A 22,949-nucleotide genomic window follows, 5' to 3' on the forward strand; every position below is an offset into this window, starting at 1 on the left:
CTAATCATGGGAGCTAATTCCCTATAATGAATGTGTTTGTGTATAAATATATACATATATTGTTATAAACACACATATATACATATTTATGCCCTATTGGTCCCATTTCTCTCGAGAACTCTAATGGATTGCCTGATATTCTTAATTTTGACTCTGTTGACCTCAGCACTCTATTATGGAAGATGGTATAATTTTTATTTAGCAGTAATTACCTTATTGAATACATTTTTGAAGTAGGAGGAAAGATATTTTCTTTTTTGCAGCAATACAGATTTTTCTTTTTTGCTATAGATGTAGATCCCAATGATTATTTCAATTAGCTGATTTAGTATTGATGAAAATGATGGAGAATATTTTTAAACCAAATTCCAATTACATAATCATAAACCTTCACACTTAATTAATCATAGTTTACATGTTTGGAAAATTGAATCACTCTTAAGGAGCCTAAGTAGTTATTTATGTATACTATAGAAAATTACAGAGGCAGGAAATTTGTTGATACTCCTTTTAAGGTTCTTTTGAATTTCCAAAATATTTTATAAGGTTTAGGTTACTTTGAAGTAGGATTCGCATTTATAAAGAAGTAATCAAAGTTGAAAGAAGGAGCACAAAACTAAAAGTCAAGTCTCTTAGAAACTAACCTTGACTCTGACAATGATTAGTTTTTAACTAGTTCACAGCAGTGGATCTCACTTTCATTATGTATGAGTACTGGTAATAATCAGATAATATGTATGCTTTTAGTATTATTTCATCTATAGGCAACAGTGTGAGATAAGTTTCTTTGTTCTGACTCATCTAAACTCATCTTACTGACTTGGGTTTTTCTCATCCTACTTCTATGACCACAGAATGACTCCCTCCTCTGGCCAGACTGCACTAAGGAAAAACAAATCTGATATTCATCTGTCATGAGTTTAAATAATTTAAAAGGGATTCAAGTGTGATTGACTCTGTGTTGCTGCATTTGTTTTGCATTTTAACAAGACCGACATTTTTAGCTAAATGAATGAAACTCAAAAGTGGAATTTCAGATGACAGTATAGTTTGGGACAGAAGTTTTCTTAGCCATTTGAGGAGCTTTCAGGGTGATTGTTTATTTGGCTTACCTATAATATTGAGAGAAGAATGTACAAGTCAGGATTGGCCAAGAGATAGAGGAACTGCTGCCAACCATACTTCATTAATTTTTAATCAAGTATTATGTTCTAGGCATTGTGCCGGTTCATAGGTATGTAGGGTTAGCGAAGATGGTGCATAGAACTTATTAACTACTTGTGCTTACTTGTGACCATGAAATCTACAAACTTAGAGAAATATTGAAGACCCCAGGCCCACAATGCCCTACATCGCATAACAGTCATCTCTTCTTACTTGATAGAGTTTGAAACACTGTTAAAAGCTGGAGGAAAGATTAGAACAATTCTTCATATCTTACTTCAGCCCTGAAATAACCTCCACATTTTCTCCTGTATCTTTCTTTCTTTTCTTTTTTTTTTTTTTTGGTCCTGTTTTGCTTTAAGGAAGAAAGGGCACTTAAAACAGTAAACAGGGTGATTGAGATAGAGACAAGTAAAAAAATAGTATCAATGCATTTTGATAATTGATCCCTCAAATTGTACAAATAGTATGAGATAATTGTATAATTAAATTGTAAAATTGTATAAACGTGTATGAGATTAAGTTTAATTGAAAAGAGTGTTACTGAAAATGATTAAATACCAGTTAGCAATATTTATCTGCTACTATTCAAAGTCACAAGCTGGACACTAATAGTAATGTTCAAATTTATAATCAACAGTAAGTAATAAATAGACTAGCAAAAATTCTTTTATAGGACTTCTATAGCCTCTTAAATTAATTCACCAAAACTCAAATACTGTCCTTGATAGCATTGGAGATGAAAGCTTTACTTTTTAATGGGAAATCTGCATCTCATTGTAAAAATGGAACACTTCATTCCTGGTCTATACATATTTTCAGAAACAGTAGTTTTTGGATTGCCAAATACTTCACATAAAGACAGTCTTGAAAATTCATTTCAGGCATAAGACACCTATATATATAGAAAGAGGACTATTAAAATGAAATAACCACTTCCTGGGACCAAAAGGTTATAATGATGAAAACTCTTCAAAGTGATACCTTTTGCCTTATGTTTTGCAATCCTAAGCCTGCAAGTACAAAAAAAGATTGAAGAGTGAGAAATAGATACAGTTTATGATGATTATTGATATAATTGCAGTTCCTGGTACTACTTGGGTCAACTATCAAGGAGCAGGGAGAATTTCGGCAGTAAAACAGTCTTATCAGATTTATCAAATTTTTTCTTAAACTTGATCATTAGTGTCTCCTACATGCAACCATTATTACATTTTTCCTTTTGACATTTTCCTGCTTTGCTAAGAAAGAAAATATATATTAGACTGGTAATATAGAGCCTCAAGTTTTGGTTCCAAGTTTGTGATTTGGAATAAGTCCTATATCTTATATAAGCCTTCTATTGTAAAAGTAAAACTTCCATTTCCAAAGTTTTAGAGAACAATATTTACAGTGGGTTTAAGTTTATGAAGATTTTTTAAAAGTCCTATATAAGAATTCCCTCTAGTTTTGATTATATTGACATTTGATTATAAATTTAGAAGGTGGATCATGACCCCAGTTACCAGTGCTGGGTACTTTCTACAACACCAAGACATCTCTCACCTTGAAGATCAAAAAAGTAAAGTGTGTTCAATTCAGATTGATCTGATCTGACACCTTGGTGTTGAGACTCAGGCTAACTACCATTTGTTAATGAATGTAAGCTGTCTCTCAGAAATGTGAGTAGATCCGTTGGTATTTAGATTGAGTTTAAAGTCAACCAGTTGGAATATATATTTCACAAAGTTACATGCGTTTGTAGATCAAATGATCCTGGGATTTCTATGACTTTGTTGTGAAATGCCTAACTGATAGAGCCTCAGAAATTACCTGTAGTTTGTGTAGGAGAACATAAGGACAATGTGGCAGATGTGGCTAATGGACTGATAATGAAAAGTCATACTTTCCTGAGCTTGTTTGCAGAGAGATGGGGCCCTGTGGCTGCTTCCCCCTAAAATGAATGTAAATGAGAGCAACACGCACATCTTCAGGGCCAAAGCAGTTAAGGACAGATGCACCTTTCCTAAGGTCTCTTTTCTCCAAATACACAGTGAGAGGATCCCAAAGACTGAGCCGAGGACAGGATTTCTGAAGGCCGTTAAATGAGGAAACCCCACCTGGCCATTCAAGTGTCAGAAATAACATCTGTTGTGTGAAGGCACTAAACTGTGGAGAGTTGCTGGCCGTACTGAATTATTACCAGACCTTCCTAATACAGAATTTGATTTTTTTTCTTTTCTTTCTTTTTTTTTTTCTTTGCTAGTGATAGCACTAACTCAAAGATATTTAAGGGTTGAGGAAGAATGATACCATCAGTTTGTTTGCAGTCTCTCAGTTTATATGGTTTACATTTATGTTTTTGTCCTGTTTATGCTGTTTGTCCCTACTGGGGAGTTGAGGGGCACAAATCCATAAAAACTTTACTGGAGAAACCGAGGGTTTAGGGGACTTCCCTTAGAACACATTGCCAGTGAGTGTCACAGTGCAGTGGAGATTTGTAACTCAGGCAAATGGATCCAAAGCCCACACTTTTCCAAAGTTCTTCAGCCTGAAAAAGCCTACAAGTTAGTTAATCCAAGAGATCCATGGTGGTACAGATGCAGTCTTAAGGTCCAACTATGTCCTTCCTTTGCAAGTTTTATTGAGGTGTATTCTATGTAGAGGAAAGTACAAATATCATGAATGTTTCATTTCAAAGACTGTGACAAATAAAGCACAACTGTGCACCCATCATGCAGATGAAGGCGGAGCCCTCCATACCCCCTGCACTAGTTCCTTTCAGCAGCTCCTCGCCTCCTTTAACCTAGAGACTAGTTTGACTGCATTGCATTTTATATAAATTTGGTAATATAGTGTGTATTCTTTGGTGTCTGGCTCTTGTTTTTTTTTTTTTTTTTTTTTTTTTTGGCTGATTAGCGTATTTAAGAAAGCCTCACTGTTGGGTGAAGTGAAGATGATTCTTTTTCATTGCTTGTGTTTTCTTCTTGTTTGTGTAAATCACAATCTGTTAATCCATCCTTCTACTCACGGGCACTTGGGTAGTCTTCACTTTGGGTTTATTGGAAATAATCATACTCAGTGAGTCCCACATTTTCCCAAGGGAGCACACAAGTGACAGGACCAGAGGGCGCAGTGTCTCCTGCTTGCCGCCTCCCCTGCGTCCCAGCCCTTCACGTTTCGCTGGTCGGACTCTTAAAGGAAAGGGAACCAGAGGACCCTTGGCATCCACCTTCTATCTGATTTTACACTGTGTGTTTTGGTATTTTTACTCCTTGGATACTCTGTATAGGTTTACCTTTTTGAGTATGCTGAATGTAGGAAGTCTAATTTTAATTTATTCTTTATATAAAATATTAAAACAATTAATAAGCATTTCAAAGTTGAAAATATCAATTTAGTATACAGAAAAGATCATTGGACTTTGAATTCTGGAAAAGTAGATTTAATTTCTATCTCAGGGACTTTGTTTCAAAAAAACCATCTTCAAGACTAAAATTTGCAATCTGCATGATAGAGCTATATTCCTGCTGCAGAAACTTTTTCTTGTGCAGATGTTACATTTGTGAATGCCTTTGGTAATCCTAAGGGCAGTACACAAATATTGGTCATTATTAGGGATAAACTTGCAAAGAAAGTGGGTGCTAAGTCTGAGTGTTCATAATAGCTGAAACAAATCTAAGGTCGAATTTGTTGAGATTTTCTTCATTTAATTTTCTTTTCTGTGTGTGTGTGTGTGTGTGTGTGTGTGTATGAATGTACTTTTAGGTCTACTTTTATTTAGTTAGACAAGAGAGTGAAAGAAAAAGAGAGAAGGGAACGCTATCCAGGAAAAATGAAGCTTAAAATTCTTGCCAAGAACTAGACAGGCTCCCCACAGAGTGAGGTGTTACGGTTATGGACATCCGTTGCCCCCTCTCTTGGGACTCATAAACTGGCTAGATGTCCTCCAATTTCTACCCCAGACATAAAACGGCTCGGGTGCATTGTCAGCCGTGATTACACCCTCCCCAAGGGTCCTGAAATTCAAGCACCCACTCCTAATCTCCCTGCTACAACAGAAGTCCCCTGCAATCAAAGACAAATTTGTAGGTCAATGAGTTGAAAATTGGTTGTCTTTAACTTTCTGATTTTTAAATACATTTTGTACAAATTGGTTCCAAGGAAAAATAGGATGGGATGGTGAAAAATAAGAGCTGCCACCTTGCATTAATATTCACAATATTGTCTACTTACTTTTGGTTTCTGGACTTGGCTCCTGTCTCTGTCAGTAATAAAAAGATAATAAAATGGGTAAATGGAAACCAGAGAATTTGCAAGCTGTATGATAAGTGTGGTTTTTCATGTTTAAAAAAAAATGTTCATCTGGGAACAAACTAACTTAAAGATTTTAAAAGCCAATTTCAGCTTAGCGGCTGGGGTTTGTTTGAAATCTTAACCACTGACTGAGGTGTGACACTTACATTTGATACAGCAAATCTTGTCGACTGTTATTTTAAAGGACTGAAATGTGCTTTTATTGCAAAATTGTCTCAGATAAAAAATATATTTTTACAATCTCACTCTGTCATAAACTTTCATGTCAGGTTGTGGCTCCGCAATGCATGCGGGGGAAGCATTATACAGAAATAAGAAGGAGACATGTATAATATTTTATTTTCCATTTTAAGAGAGGAACAGAGATGGTCTTATACCATTCTTGTTATCAAAATACTAAATATTACATACTTGATCGGAAATGATCTGTAAGCATATCTCAAGTCATAAGACTATTGCTTATTGTTGCAGAATCGTTTTCTTAGTTTGATATACTATAATGCCATATATATAAGAAGTTCTGTGAAATGTGTTTATACTTTCTCTCACTTATCATATTTCCTGAAATAATTACTAAAAACTCCAGGCCAAAATTCTACAGGAGAGGGGAGCTTGATTTATATGATTCTCACACTAACATTTCAAAAAATTGAGTTTCTCAAAAAAAGTTTTCAATGAATTGTGTTATAATTAATTAAACTGTAGATTTCTCACTATTATAAGTCCTATGATTTCAAGTTTAAAAGTACTTGAAAAGATTCCATTTATATGAATAAAATGTCTACTCTAGTCTGTGTTTGAGAATGGAAGGATACAAATTTGAAATGACATTGATTAGCACAACCATTGGCATATTTGTCAATAGATATCAATGATAGAAAACAAACTGGCAAGCAGTTTTTGTCTCAGGGCCATTTCTTTTTAGAATATATTATTTGTTTATTGACCTTAGAAATCTGGGCACACATTAAAGCTTTTAAACATAAAATAATGATGGTGGGAAAATTAATTACAAGGCATTGCTCACATGTTTCAAAACACCAAAATGCTATAATTCTCAAAGAGAAGTCCTCTGCCCTTAGCCTTAGGATTTTAGGGCTTCAGTGTATTTATATATAGGCATATCTCAGAGATTCTGTAGGTTCAGTTCCAGACCACTGCAGTAAAGCAAATATGATAAAGTGAGTCACATGAATTTTTTTGGTCTCTTGAGTGCACAAAAAAGTTATGCTTACACTATACTGTAGTCTAGTGTGCAACAGTATTATGTCTAAAAAAGTACATACCTCAGTTGAAAATACTTTATTGCTAAAAAATGCTAACCATCATTTGACAACGCAGTCTTTCCACAAACCTTCAATATGTGAAAACCACAATGTATGTGAAGCTTGATAAACTAAGCACAGTCAAATGAGGTATGCTTGTATGTGTATATTTACAAATAAAGAGGGTTGTTCATATTGTTCCTTCCCTTACACTGGCACTAGAAAATGCTCTTAGGGTAATTCAAACAGGATAACGAATGTTAAAGTGCTTTGCAAGCTAAAAAAAAAAAAAAAAAAAAAGCTTTGACTCCTGTGCCACCCCCCTGAGTTTGGTATACTCTTTACATCTGTTGACTTTTAGAATGACTTTTGTGATTATTTTTGCTTGACATGAGAGTCTCAAGTGAGCTGTGATTTCCACTTGATATGTGGGTGTTGAGCGCTTCCTTGGTGGCCCAGCAGTGAAGAACCCACTGATAATGCAGGAGACACGGCAGGAGCTGAAGGTTCAGTCCCTGGGTCGGGAAGATCTCCTGGAGAAGGAAATGACAGCACAATCCAGTGTACTTGCCTGAAAAATCCCATGGGCAGAGGAACCTGGTGGTATCTCTAAACAGTTCAACATGACTTAGCGACTAAATAGCAACAACAGCAGCAGAGGCCAACTCGTTCATAAGATTTCTGACACCAGATGTCTGGGATTTTTCCCACGCTGAATCTCCAACACCAGCTTGATATCCTTTATTCAGTTCTGACACTAACCAGCGGTAGCATAGAGGCTGCTGGTTAAGGGTTGTGAGACTGCCCCTCCCCCAGCCTCTAACTTCAGATACTAATCACTAGTAGTAGATCCTCGGGTTGCCTAAAATTTCTGACCAACTTGGCTGCAAATTGGAGGTTCCCACAGTACCCTCCCTGGATTCAGTAATTTGATCGAGCAGCTCATAGAGCTCAGGAAAACAGTTCACTGATTTTATATTTTATAAAGGTTACAAATGAAAAGCTGGATGAAGAGATACATAGGATGAGGTCTGGAAAGGTCTTGAGTGCAAGAGTCTACCTTTTATAATTGAAATGCGCTGTCCTCCAGGCACGTAGGTGTGTTCACTAACGGGGAAATACTCTGAACCCAGTACTTTTAAGGTTTTTATGGAGGATTCCTAATGTTAGCATGATCACAAACTGCACTTCCAAACTTTTCCCTTCCTGGAGAATAGGAGATGGGACCAAAAGTCCCAAAGTTCTGCTCCCAGCTTGCTCTTTCTGGTGACCATCCTCCATCCAAGAGAACAGAAAGATATTCCTATCACCTAGGAAATCACAGAGGACTTAGGAGCTCTGTGTCAGATGGTCCCATCACTCAGTAAATTAACGAAAGTCTCAAGAGCTTTGTGTCAGGAACTTGGGTCAAAGAGTAATGATAGTATCTCTCTCTACAAGTTCAAGAGATCTGTGTCAGACACTCGGGCCCTGACCAATATATATGCATATATATAATGTTTGTTTTCTTATTTTACAGAGGGTCTACACTGCTGAAGAATGAGACAGCTAGGCTTTTAATCTAGGCTTCCATGATAAACTCAGGGCACTGAGTTTTCTATCACATTAAAAATTCTAAGGAGATACTAGCATCATTAAAATCTTATTTAATTATACTTTTTATTAAGACGTGTTAATGTGGTTACCGAGTGCTGCTGGATTGTTAATAAATAATCTTTCCAACAAGAATTTTATGATCATGATATACTAAATAGAAAAGCTCTTTAGATTTATCCATGTTATGATTTTGAAAAGTAGTCAAGTTAGGTATTTCTGATGTCAGAAACCCAGTAAGAGTAAGCTGCTGAATTCAAGTTAGTAAAGATATTGAGCCATTTCTTATCTGTATGAACAGCAAGAATCTGAAAGCATAATTCCAGCAAATACACTCTTTGAGAATCAGCCCATATGTCACTAGACGTCTTAATATTTAAGGTGAACTAGAAAATAAGACCAGAAAGATTTCATTTACTTCCAATCTAATTCAACAAACACTTATTGAACTCTTATTAAAGGAAGGTTCTGTTTCAGAGACTGTGCATATATAGATGAATAAAACGAAAACAAACAGAAAAAGCCGACTCTTGCCGACCTCATCCGCAGCGTTTATGGTGGTTGAGCTTGCGCTACGTAAAGCCTGTTTCCTCTGGTCTGCCTTACTTAGACCAGGACAGAGACTCTGGGTACCTGCATGTTCCCAGTGAAGATTAAGACCTCTGCAGGAAGAGTCGACAATGATTTGCGGACCTGCTCAATCATTTCCTGCTGATTGCTATTGAAATTCCTTGGAGACTGACACTGGCTTACACATAGCTATCGCTATAGTCCCTACACACTTGTTGCTCAAAGTATGGCCTGTGGGCTAACAGTGTTTGAGTCTACTTGAAAAGTATAGATGACAACTTTTCTCTGTTTGGTAGAATTCACCTGTAAAAGCTATCTAGTCTTGGCATTTTGTTTTGGGTGCAGTTTTTAAATTATCTGTTCTGTTTCATTACTGGCAATTGGCCTGTTCCTATTTTGTATTTCTTCCTGACTCAGACTTGGGAAAATGTGCATTTCTAAGAATTAGTTCAGCACAGAGGGCCTTGAGACAACTCAAACTCTTTATTTAGTACTGAATTATGATTGGGTAAGTGTGTATGTTTCATGCTTAAGTGATTTTTATCCCACTTGTGTGTTCTTTTGGAGTTTAGATACCTAAATGTATTAATGCAGACCAGGTTATGTCCTGTACATTCTAGGTAAGCATTGTGATGTGTGTTTACTGAAAATGCCCAGTGCAGTCAGTGAGTTAGAATGCTGTCTCCTGCAGTAGCTGGTCTCTGTTAGGGTTCCATAACCAGTCCCAGCTGCAGCTTCTCTCAGAGTCACTCTGTCTGACGCTTCTGGAGACGCCGTGTGGAAACAGAGCTTCGGGCGCTGAGCTGTGTCTCCTGTGCGTCGTGGGCTCAGTTTTGTCCAGCTCTCTGTGGCCCCGTGGAGCGCTGAGTTTCACATGGTCTCAGTCCTTCCTCCTCAGATCGAGTGTGTTGTTTTATTTAAGATCGATGAAACATATCTCATTCCTGTCATCTATTATTTCCATTATGTAAGATACTTGAAATTTCACTTTTGTATTTCCTCCCGCAAGTGGTTAATTCTATATTTATGTATGCATTAACTTCTGAAAGATTTGCCTTCTTACAACTAGAATACAAGTCCCATGTATTTAGAGAACATTCGCTTTGTTAACCATTATGCACCAGTTCCAAAAACTTGACTCAACCTATAGTAGTTATTAAAACATATTTATTAAAAAAAATTTTTTTTAAACATATTTATTGAATAAATAAGTACATTCCCATACTGTCAAATACCTTTAAACCTCTTTTAGGAGTAGATTACTTATCATATTATGAATGATTTAGTTCAAAACCCTTCTACATGTTCCTCTGTTTTTCTCTTTAAAATGCTGTCTTTATAAAATGTTGCAAATTTTACTGCTTCTCTAGGCTGATATGATCCTCTGAGTTTCATTTTTCCATTTTAGATAATTTCTACACTAATTAGAAAGCAATGAAAAACATACTATTATTTTTAGTCTCTAAAGCATGAGACTGTAGTGCATTTGTTCTTCCACTATAGTTATTTTTAAAATAAAAGGCAGTGTTTCAGTTTCATAGGTTTCTCTTAACTGCCTGGTGAATGCAGTCATTCTTTTGGGAGGTACTTTCTGACATATACTTGGAGAGTAGAGTATAAGAGCCTGTCTTTAAAAACTCACTGTCCAATAGAATATAAAAATCTTAAGGGGTGTGCCAACAGCCCCTAAAGATCAACAGAAAATCCTGAATCCAGTAAAGCTAAATTTATTTGACATATTGCAATAAGGGAAAATACACTATAGCTGTCACACTCTTGGTAACATCTCTGAAGGGGAAAACCGGGGAGGTGGGGAATAGTTGCATGGTTTTAGAATTTTAGAGAGTAATTTTCAGGTGAATCTTGCAAGAGAGGGAACCAGCTGGGACCGGGCAGAGTTTATGCTGTAACTGCTTTGGGTTGGCATGTACAGGGAAGTGAGGGTTTTGAAGTACGGTGTGACAAATAAGTCTCGTCTCCACAAGTCAACTGCTCTTATTTGCTCAGCCTTCTCTTCTAGGAGGGAGTATTCCCTGGAGCAAAAACCTAATTTTACTTTGCTTATTCTCAGTATTGTTTAACATAGTCAGAGGAAGTTTGCTCAGTCTCTGTATTGTTTAACACAGGAAGAGAAAATTATTTTGGCATCAGGTTTCAGTCCTTCGTTTTTGTGATTTATCAGCTTTGGCTGAAGAAGACTATTATCATCTGATCACATGATAAATTATATATGTATCACTGTTTGAGCTATCCAGCTCTTTGGGAAAGACCCTGATGCTGAGAAGGACTGAGTACCGGAGGAGTAGGAGACCAGAGAGGATGAGACAGTTGAACGGCGTCACCAGTTCAAGGAGTCTGAGCAGACTCTGGGCGATAGTGAAGAGCAGGGAAGCATTCTGCGGTCCTTCAGGGCACAAAGAGTAGGACATGATTGAACGACTAAACACCAGCAGCACTGTTTGATGTTATGGCTGCATATAAAGTTTCTGATAATAATCACTGCAGCTGTTTAAGATTTTCTTCTCTATTGGGGGGCAGGTAATTTATTATATACATATTGTTTGATGGAATTGCAGCCATGAAACAATATTTAAGACTGAAGATTAAACAATTGAGCACTACAACACAGACACATACTAATATGAATTATTATCATCAGAACTGTGGTTCACTTCTAAGCCAGAAATAGTCCTCATTCTTGAGAATAGATCAAATCCCACACCCACATTATCTCAAATTATGTATGGGTATTTCTTGTGTTTGTCCAGTTTTGGCATCAGGGTAAATTGAAATAATAGAATGAGTTGAGAAGTATTCTGTCCTCTTCTGTTTTTTAGAAGACTGTGTAAGGAATTGGTCGTGTTTTCATTAACTGTTTGACCATAAAATTCTTTGGAATTCAGCCTCAAAGCAATCTGTACACTGCATTTTTAAAAAATTGTTCATCAACTCACAAATCTACAAGTTATCTGAAAAGTTTATCTGTAAAACTCTACCTTTCCGTAGCTTCATCACATACTATGGATATTACCTTAGCACTTTATGGAGCAGTGTCACATACAAAACAAATCCCCTCTTCTTTTTCCTGAATGTAAAGTATTGTTGATTTGTTACATTGAACTCATAGTGAGCAGCACTATAAGTCATGCTTGAATGAAGCTTATCTAACACACCTTTTTTCCTAAGAAGCACATCACAGCCGTCTTGTGCTTGTAGACAGCACTTCACTACAGTTGAGGCCATTTAAAATAGCAAAATCACAAAAAAAGCACAAGAACATGAAAAACTTGACACTAAGTATACGTCAGAAAAGAAACTTGTTCCGTGTGAGAGCTGAAATGACAGGGCAGTGTGTTGCCTGATTTGACCTCAGTTAGAACATGTTTTGGGTGACTCAGATGATTCATTACTTTTTATATAAGTTTGTAAATGACTGTGAACTTGCGCTGAGTGTCCGTTTGGGGGGTTACAAACACATTTTGCAAGTCGTCAAATTTGCAAATGCAGAATCCATGAAGAATGGATCCGTACGTTAGTATGCTCAATAGTGTCCTACATTTCTCCAAGGCTCTCTTCATTGTTCCTCATTCTTATTTTTTTTCTGCTCTCAGATTCTGTGATCTCTATCAACCTGTCTTCGTGTTTACTGGTTTATTCTTCTCCTAACTCCCATTTCCTGTTGACCCCTGAAGCAGAATTTTTGTTTGGTTATTGGGCTTTTTGAACTCCAAAGTTTCCTTTTGGTTCAACTTATCATTTCTATTTTTCATTGATCTTTTCTAATAGATGAGACATTATCATCATATCTTCCTTTAATTCTGTAAGTGTGACTTTCTTTAGTTCTTTGAAGGTGTTTGTAATAGCTACTTTAGAGTTTCTCTCCTCAAAGTACATTTGGGCTCTCTAAAATGCAGTTTCCTTTGCCTGTTCTTTTAAATCCTGAAACTATGCTTTCTTGTTTATTTGCCTTTCTCATAGTTGGTACTTTTTTAGTTCCAAACTGGATATTTGATAATACATTGTAGCAGTTCTGATACTAACTCCCTATTTCTAGGGCTATCATTGTTAACTAGTCTACTTGTTTGTTGGCATTTATTTTCTAGTTAGTTGCTTGTTTTAGCTGAGTGAAATTAGTTTTTCCCCAAATGTGCAACCCTTAATGTTGAGCTTAGAGAGTGCAGGCTTGAGTATGACTCCTCCTACCCCACTGGGTTAAAATGGTTTTATCTCTGTCCTCTTTGATTATCTCTTTCAGTGAACTCCCTTTGAGGATACTGCTTTAGTTGCAGATGGCATATCTGCATTGGTATCAGATGCCACAGTTAGCCTATGCTAATTTCTAGCTGATTGCTCTATTGTTTTGACAACACCCTGGTAAATAAATTACTCTGAAGTCTGATCTGATTCTGCCTGAACAGAAACAATCTGATTCCAGTGCTTCTACAACTTCTGTAGGAGTTGTCTTTGAGGTCACATTTTAAGGCTTCCGCCACCCCCAGGAGGACCCTGCTACTTCTTTCCTCAGTTATTTCTACTAACCTTCTAGCTGTTCTGCCTTTTCTCGTATTGCTGTTACAGAGCTATAAGCCCCAACTAATTTACTTATCACCAAAATCACCACTGGTGATTCCAGTGTCCTTAGGCTTGAACTTCTCCACACTCCATTCAATATAAGATGAGTCCTCTTAAGGAGAAGTATGGAGTGCTCTGTGCTTTTAGGCTTCCTCTTCTTCCCGGGCAGAATGTACCTGCTACTGCTTCAGAGTTTAAGGTGAGGACAGCACCCTGTTTCTCTTGCAGAGACACCCATGTTCTATGAGCAGAGTTCTAGGCAAAGATACTGTATGGTCGTCTTGGCTTTCTCCTCCTAACATGGAACCTCAGCTATACTCGTGTACTAAGACGAGGATGCTTAAGGTCTAGTATTCTCAGCCTGTCATGGCTGCTGTGGAACTTTTGTCCTACAACAAGGCCCAGGTAGAGGAAGAGAGCCTCTACCTTCTCAGTCATTTTTGCCTGAAATAGAGCTTTAGCCACATGAAGCTGGGAGAGGAAGGGATGAGAAATAGGTGGTCTGCTCCTCTTGGCAGATACCATAACCCTAGGCTTGGACTGTCATGAAAGACTTACTCCATCTTCTTAACTTCCCAAGCCTAGATTAGACCTCCTGTCACTATACCTGGGAAAGGAAGGGGGCAAGGCATGGTTCAGATGGCACTGACTCTGTTCTTCTAAAAGTTAGCAGATTTTCTTGAATAAGTATTTCTCCATTTGTTATATGACCTTAGGATGGCTTCCAGACATATTTAAATTGTTTTCCATACTTTGATCATTTGTTTTTTATTGGGAAGAGGATCCACAGAGTTCCTCACATCACTATTCTAGAAGTGCTTCTGACTTGACTTTTCTGGGATGTGTCACTGTTTATAACATCTTTGCATGAAAAGTTCCCTTGATATCTCTAATTTTCTTGAAGAGATCTCTAGTCTTTCCCATTCTATTGTTTTCCTCTATTTATTTGCATTGATCACTGAGGAAGGTTTTCTTATCTCTCCTTGCTATTCTTTGGAATTCTGTATTCAAATGGGGATATCTTTCCTTTTCTCCTTTGTCTTTCACTTCTTTTCATAGCTGTTTGTAAGGCCTTCCTAGACAGCCATTTTGCCTTTTGCGTTTTTTTCTTGTTGATGTTCTTGATCACTGCCTTCCCTGCAATGTCACAGACCTCTATCCATAGTTCTACAGCCACTATCAGATCGAATCCCTTGAATCTATTTGTCACTTCCACTATATAATTCTAAGGGATTTTATTTAGGTCACACCTGGATGGTCTAGTGGTTTTTCCTACTTTGTCCAATTTCAGTCTGAACTTGGCAATAAGGAGTTCATGATCTGTGCCAGAGTCAGCTGCTGGTCTTGTTTTTGCTGACTGTATAGAGCTTCTCCATCTTTGGCTGTGAAGAATATAATCAGTCTGATTTTGGTATTGACCATCTGGTGAAGTCCATGGGTAGAGGCTTCTCTTGTGTTGTTTGAAGAGGGTGTTTGCTCTGACCAGTGTGTTCTCTTGGCAAAGCTCTGTTAGCCTTTGCCCTGTTTCATTCTGTACTCCAAGGCCAAATTAGCCCAGAGACTTTGAAAGATGGGGCCTGACTGTTCTCTAATTGTGATATACATCTATCATCACCGTGGTGGTTTGTGAACTTGATAACAGCTGTGAAGTTTGGCACTTCCTCACAGTTAATACATGCCGGTATCTGAAATTTGTTTGTTCTGTTGTGGGATAGGCATTATTTAATTAAATAACTGTAATGTATGGATGTGAGAGTTGGACTGTAAAGAAAGTTGAGTGCAGAAGAACTGATGCTTTTGAACTGTGGTGTTGGAGAAGACTCTTGAGAGTCCCTTGGACTGCAAGGAGATCCAACCAGTCCATCCTAAAGGAGATCAGTCCTGGGTGTCCTTTGGAAGGACTGATGTTGAAGCTGAAACGCCAATACTTTGGCCACCTCATGCGAAGAGCTGACTCATTTGAAAAGACCCTGATGCTGGGAAAGACTGAGGGCAGGAGGAGAAGGGGACGACAGAGGATGAGATGGTTGGATGGCATCACCAACTCGATGGACATGGGTTGGGGTGGACTCTGGGAGTTGGTGATGGACAGGGAGGCCTGGCGTGCTGCAGTCCATGGGATTGCAAAGAATCGGACATGACTGAGCGACTGAACTGAACTGAACTGAACTGAAATTCATGCATGAGCAAACTGTTCAGAGTGAGAACTGCCTGTATAGCATATGTTGAGTAATGTCCCATGGTAAGAAACAAATACCTAGAGGCCTGTAGGATGAGAATTTGTATCTTGTTATGAGGAAGTCTTTCTCTAAGCGGAGTGTGAAATTGAGATATAAAGAAAAAAGAGAGTTGCTTTGACTTCAGAAAAATGAAAGAATTCTGCATAGCAAAAGGCAACCCAAATAGAGTTAAAGATAACTGGCAAACTTGGAAACATAAACATTTGATGATGTCTTTGGCCAGCAATTCCCTTTTTTCACCATAGAATGAGGGGGAAATCTCAGTGAGCCAAACCTCATGAATCAATAGATAAGAGGTTAGACTAAATTTCTCATATGGTGTGGATTTAATTTTATGGAATGCAAAGTATCTTCCTGTAGGAAACACGGAGTATTAGCAGTCTTATCCAAATCCTTAGCAGTGCACGCAGGTAAACCTTGCGTAACTGTGTGATGGGTGAGTCTCTTTTCTGTTCTATAAGAGAGAGAGAACAATGAGCAGAATGTGTGTTTCTCCAGGGCCGAATTCTAGTATTGTCTCTGGACCACTGAGCTTTTCAAAAAATCGAAACGCACAGTCTCTCGCCAATCACTCTGAAACAATCAAGAGGGAAAGAAATGGAAAGGTTGATGAACTTGCCAGTCACCGTTGTGGTCCTGACTCCTGAAAATAGTGATGATGGGGAGGATGAGATGTCACATATCTGAAACTTACAGGGCATGAAGATTCAGATGTCCAGGGTGTAGATTCACATGGAGTAGGGAAGAATGCCTCTCATAACCTACCTCAGCTGAATTACTTATTGGGAATTGTTGATTAAGAAATGAGAGGATACAGGCAGGAGCAACTCCTGAAATAGTGCCTAAATAACTCAAATATTCCTAAGGAATCCTGCGGACAACTGTGTCAGAGAGGAACTGACAAATGGAATATAATAAGCACAGAGATCATGCCCTTGTCAGCTAGCATACGGAGAGCATTACTGATCCTCAGCAAATTGCCGGGAGCCAACACACGAGACCCTACCCCTAAAGAGGCCATAGGGGAGAAAACCTGACGGGCAAGGCGAATCAGGTTTTCAGGGGTTTTGGAAAGCTGCCCCCGGCTCTCACCTTAAAGATGATATCTGTCTTTCTGATGCCTGCCTCAATGGACTACTCCCTAATTTCTCTGACACAGGCAGGAAGGCCTTCCCCGATCTCTTCCCAAATAAGAATCAATTTAGAATTTTAATCAATAAGTTTCCCAGGTGGTGGTATTTTATGAGATTATTTAGGGTGAAAGGAGTGTTTTAATTTAAACTCCTTTGCTGGTATTTTAGTTTGTTTGGCAAATGCGTTTAGGTCCTTGGTACTAATATGCATGATTGCTTATAATATCCTAATCATAAAACAGCATAAAGAACCTGATCACCTAAAGTCTTTAGTAGGCACAGAGCCCTTCGGGGGTGAGGAAGCCCTATGAGAGAACATAAAAATATTATTCTAAAAGTGGTTATAGTTAAAGATTTAGAAAAATAAGAGTTTAAATTTGTTAATTTTAACCAGGAATGCTAAACAGGGGCTGCCTCACTGGAGCTGCAGAGTCTTTGTGTGGTAAACCTTTTAGATAAATTTAACTGATAACTTCTGCAAAAGGATTGACCTTTGTGTTCATTAAAGAATAGATTACGGAAAACAGCTTTGCATTCACCTAGGTCATAAAATGTCAATAGGCCCCAAGGCCAGAAGATAATGTACAAGACCCTCATAAACAAAGAAGTATGCAGAAAACACCCTGGTTTCGTGAGGGACAAGCTGACGTAATGTTAAACTATCTTCCCCTTAGAAATGTACAAACTTAGGGTATAAAAGCTATGGTAAAAAATAAAGCATTGCCAGACTCTTCCAGACTCTCTGCATCCCCGTCTGGTCATTCTCTCTCTCTCTCTCTCTCTCTCTCTCTCTCTCTCTCTCTCTCTCGCAGACTTGGCCCTATCAATGCTAGTCTCTCGTCTCTCTCTCTCTCTCTCTCTCTCTCGCCGACGCCGTTCATCCTGAGGGTATCCCCTGGATCCTGCCGAGGCTGGACCCCGGCAGCAAATCATTACTGATCCTCAGAAAAATGTAATGTGACTGGGCCTAAAACCTGGTTGGAATTTTCCATAGATGTGTGATATTGGAGATGTGTGTGCAGCTGCACTTGCCAAATCTCCTTTTCAAAGCACAGTAGGTCATGGCCAGAGGAGCAAGGGCAGCTCTGCTCGCTCTCAGGCAGAAAAGGATTTTAGAAATGTCAGGTTCTCTCCCACAAAGGAAGGGGTTAGCAGATTATGAATTGGTGATTAGTACAAGTGTCTGTGATCCCTCAACTAATTTCCATCTTGAAGCTGGGATATAAAGACTCAGGTGCTGGGTGGTGAGTCACAATCTCTGAATAGGTGCTTAGTCAGGACGGATGGGCTGAATCCGGGTCTCGGCATCTGGTACCCAGCTCTTTTTCCAGCAGGATGCCTTTAGACATGACCCTGACACCTTTGCATCCATAGCTTTTTGTTGTTGTTTGGTTGTTTGAGTATATAAAATGGTGATAACACTACTTGGTGGCATATTCAATTAAAAAAAAATAGCAACCTTTCATTACTCAGTGCAGATCAAACAGGAAATGCTTTCTCTTAGTAACCCTGCTTAACAATTTTCTGGACTCTTCTGCGCTGGGCCAGATTCAGAAATACACAAGTGAAAGATGAGACAGTACATCATGTTTTATTCAATTGGGTCTTGATACCTGTGTGTGACTCTTAACCAAGTAGTATGCAGTAGTTAAGGACACAGATTGAAATTGTTTAGAGTGTGTCCTAAACTCTGACTGCCAGGATTTAAACCTCAACTCTGGAGATTGTAAAACCTGGGAAAAATTGCTCTCCTAAACTTCATTTCCTGCAACCGAGAAACATAACTGTATCTTCCTTGTTGTGTACTGAATAATACCCTTGTCCCTAAATATCCATATTCTAATGCCCAGAACCTGTGAATGTCACATTAAATGACAGAAGGGATTTTGCCAATGGGATTAAATTAAGGTTATTGATAGGAAGATTCTCCTGGGTTACCTGGATGGGCACTCAGTCATCACTGGTGTCCTCACGAGAGAGAGGTAGAGGGAGATTTGACTCCAAAGAGAAAGTGATGATGAAGCTAGGTTTGGATTGATGCAGCCAGAAACCAAGGAATGCTGACAAGAAAACAGATTCTGTCTTAGAGCCTCTAGAGGGGGCATGAATGGTCCTACCAACTCCTGATTTCAGTCCAGTGAAACTGGTTTTGGACCTCTGTCTTCCAGAACCGTAAGAAAATGTGTTTCGTTTTAAGCCACCAAGTTTGTAGTAATATTACAGCAACCGTACCGAACAAATGTGCACCTCTTAGGAACTATTACCCCAGTTAAGATGTGTGCCTGGAAGCACACTTAGTGGAATAGCGGCATGCAGCAGGTTTGCCATCATAAGCCATTCTTAAAAACCTGAATCCTTGGCTTTGCGGGATCATCAGATCCAGTACAATGGTTGCCGTTTTTCTCCTTGTTCATTCTGGTTACATGTCTGGACAGCTAGTAGAGAGAGCTCTGTCCTTCTCCACAGGTCCTCTCACCTCTATTAATTAGAAGGAAAGTAAAAGTTGCTCGGTCATGTCCAACTCTTTGGAGACCCCATAGCCCCCCAGGCTCCTCTGTCCATGGGGAGGCTCCAGGCAAGAATACTGGAGTGGGTTGCCATACCTTGCTCCAGGGGATCTTCCCAACCAAGGGATCGAACCCAGGTCTCCTGCATTGCAGGCGGATTATTTGCCAACTGAGCCACGAGGGAAGCCCAAGAGTACTGGAGTGGGCAGTTTCCCTTCTTCAGGGGATCTTCCTGACCCGGGAATCGAACTGGGGTCTCCTGCATTGCAGGCAGACTGTTTCCCAACTGAGCTACCCAGGAAGTCCTAACGAGAGGGAAGAGGTTACTTAAGTAAGACGTTACTTAAGCCACCATCTTCTTTTCCTCTCCTTTATGACTCTTCATCCAACTGGTCTTTATAAATTTTAAAGAAAACAAAGTCATTTCTCAATGGATTCAGATACTACCCCAAATTAATATTCCCCAAAAGTTCTTATTCTTATTTCTAGACCTCATCACCAGAAATTCCTGAGCCTAAACCCTGCCTAGCTTCTAGGATCAGTCATTTTCTCATTTCTCCCTTTTCCTTTTAGTTGAGTCTTGTCATTTTTGTCCCTTCCCTAAACATAACTTGTAATAAGGTGACATAGCAAAGTGATGAAAGTATAGATGGTTTGTTTTAATCCTGGGTTTTTGCCATCTACTTACTGTGCGACATTGGACAGGCTCTTTAACCTCTCTGGGCCTCAGTTTCAAAAAAATAAGTCAGTATTATAAATAATACCTACCTAAGATTGCAATTGTGAGGATTAAATGGGCTTAAGCACTTGCTAAGCACTTAAAATAGTACTTGTTGTAGTGTAAGCACTGTAATTGTGCTTGCTAATAATCATAAGTGCAATTCCCAGCACATAACTTACTCAACTTTCTGTCATCACTTTGAGGTATGTATTTGATGAAATCAGTAAAATCATTCTGTTTCAAGGGGAACAGAAAAGTATTTTTGAGCAATTGTCCATGTGGCTATTTCACCACATTTAGTGTTTTCAGATTTCTGTACAACAGCCTGGGCTAGTCCAGCAGCAAATTAAAAATGGACAGAGCTTATGTTTTGCACCCTTTATCTCACTGTCCCCCCGCCTCCCCCACACACATCCCCATCTCTTTGGACATAAGCTTTCATTTTTCCTCCATGTTCTGAAAACCTACTTCTAAGAAAGTGTCTCGGTTCATCCATGTCGCCACAAAGTAGCATTGGCATATAGACACTATCACGTGTGAAATAGCTACTAGTGGGAAGCTGCCGGATAACCCGGAGAGCCCAGCCTGGTACTCTGTGATGGCCTGGAGGGGAGTGAGGGGAGGGCTGAGGTAGGCTCAAGAGGAAGGGGAGATACAGATATAGATAATTATATGTTTATATTATATATAATGTATATATTATATATGTATATATAATTATGACTGATTTGCTTTGTTGTATGGCATAAACCAACACAACATTGTAAAACAAGTATCTGCCAGTTTAAAAACCAAAGGTGTGTGATCTCCAACTTAGCGTGAATTTAAGACAATAGTGCCACTTGTCTCAGAGAGACAACTTTTCAAGCCTGGTTCTGTTTCTCAAGGTTGTTTTGTTTTTCTGTCTCTCCTAGCCTTTCCACCTTGGGCAAATACGGGAGGTCCACATTGTGGCTCCAACACTTAGCACCCGCGGCGTTCTCCAGGCCCGAGAGGAGCGTCTGAGGGCGGCACCCCTGTCCCGGGGCTGCTGAGGGACCGCGCCCGGCTCCGTCTCACGTGAGGCGTCAGCTGCTGCTCAGGCAGCCCCTCGCCTCTCGTCACCCTGGGTGACGGCAGCGCCCGGTCCAGGGAGGGCCTGGGTGGGCTCAGCATAGGCAAGGGTGTTTCTGGATCTCTGAGAAGAAAATATCGGCGACAAGAAAGACATGCATTCATGAGTCTGGGATTCTCAAATCTTCCACAAGCCGCCTGCTAATTCTTGAGAGGTATATGTGGGGAAAATGCCCTGCTTGATAATAACGAGAGTTTTAGCCTGAAGTTCCACACAAAATTTCTAATCTTAAGAAATGTAAGAGGCCCTAGGTGAGATCTCACTCGTGGCCTAGACCAGTATTGGGCACAGTATGGAATAAGGACTACCTGGCTCATAATGACCTGAAGTACTGGTTGAAATCCAGATTGTTAACTCTCCCACAAGGCAAGGAAATTAGGAGTGATGGGGCCAGAATTATGCCGTTTTCATGATCAGTAACTAGTGGTTATTTCCAGTCTAACCTGAAAGCAATTTGGTCTCTTTTCTTTCAGGGTCTTATGCTTCCTTTGGTCTTAGAGCTTCAAACTGAGGAGGGGGAGGGGCAAGGGTTCTGAAAGAGGAGGGGATCCAGGCAAGGAAACAGTGTTGCCTTTGAACATTTTAAAAATAGTTTATTCTGGGGAAATGGTTCAAGAGAACAAAAGAAGGTGGGTCAGATTTTAGGAGAAGTGATGACATTTTGTGAGAAAATAGCAGTTGAAGGAAAAAGCAAACTGAAATACAGCATGAGTTTAAACAGTTGATGATAGAGACAGAAGTAGGAGCATCATGCCTACAGAGAGGGAAATACAGTTCTACCATTCTGTTGTCCCCAGGACCGAGCAGAACTTAGTTAATTTAACTTACTGGTTTTCAACCCATAGCATCAACCTGTAAATAAAACACAGGACACTTTGTTGTGTTTGCATAACAAATTATAAATATTATCATCACAGGTAAAGCAAACATGCTATTGCCCAAAGGTGAGCTGTACAAGGGGAAAGACAGAACTGGGGGCACAAGCAGTCTCAGGCATAAAGAAAATGATGAGATTAGAGTGAAAGTGAGTACTGTAGCTATGTCCTATAGCTAATATTTCCTGAGAGCTTCCGTGTGTTGGACATTGAAGGCTGCAGATGTGTTATTATTTGCATCATCACGAGCAAATCCACGCAGTGGTGGTTATCATCCAGTTCCTCATCATACAGGTGAGGAAACAGAGGCCCAGGAAGGTTGAGTAAATTGCTCAGGATTGCAGAGCTAATATACTGAAGAACAAAGCTTCCGAGCCAAGTGGTCCATCTCCAGAACCAAGGCTTTTAGCCACTAGGCTACTACTTCTCCCTTCAATAAAAGCCAGCAAAAATTGCATGGCATTACAGAAGAGAGGCAGCAGAAGTGATGAAATGAATATGATGTATTGGAGGGAAGAGGGATGAGAAGTAGTGGGGGTAGGAGTTTATCTTCCTGCCTCATGCTAGGGTGCTAAAATGGATCTACAATGGATACAGCAGATAAACATAATGTCTAGAATTATGGGGGCAACATTCCTGTGGCCAAAAACTGTCTCTGGAGAGGGGAACTGGGGTTAGAAAAGTTGAATTTCTGTATTTGAGATGCTATCATGTCCACATAGTATTTTCATAACAATATTTCCATTTATTTAGATGTAGCTTCAACTGTGTAAATGCATTAAAACATGAAATTCAAAATCATCTTTATATCTCATACATTTGCTAAGTGCTTGCCTTATCAGAATTGTTGTTTTCAGCTTTGAAGGATTTTTGTTTTTTAATGAAAAGCATTATAAATT

General features: G+C 39.1%; 1 long non-coding RNA gene across 1 annotated transcript in view; it reads left to right on the plus strand.

The window, feature by feature from the left end:
- The window catches only part of LOC136172406 (uncharacterized), a 42,302-nt gene extending 20,099 nt beyond the window's left edge, over nt 1-22,203 (plus strand). Inside the window, exon 3 of the long non-coding RNA XR_010664024.1 lies at nt 20,976-22,203. This is a non-coding gene — a long non-coding RNA (uncharacterized lncRNA). The remainder of the gene's footprint in view (nt 1-20,975) is intronic.
- Nucleotides 22,204-22,949: the final 746 nt, after the last annotated feature.

Source organism: Muntiacus reevesi, chromosome 7 (genome assembly GCF_963930625.1).
Source record: "Muntiacus reevesi chromosome 7, mMunRee1.1, whole genome shotgun sequence".
Classification (NCBI taxonomy): Eukaryota; Metazoa; Chordata; class Mammalia; order Artiodactyla; family Cervidae; genus Muntiacus; species Muntiacus reevesi.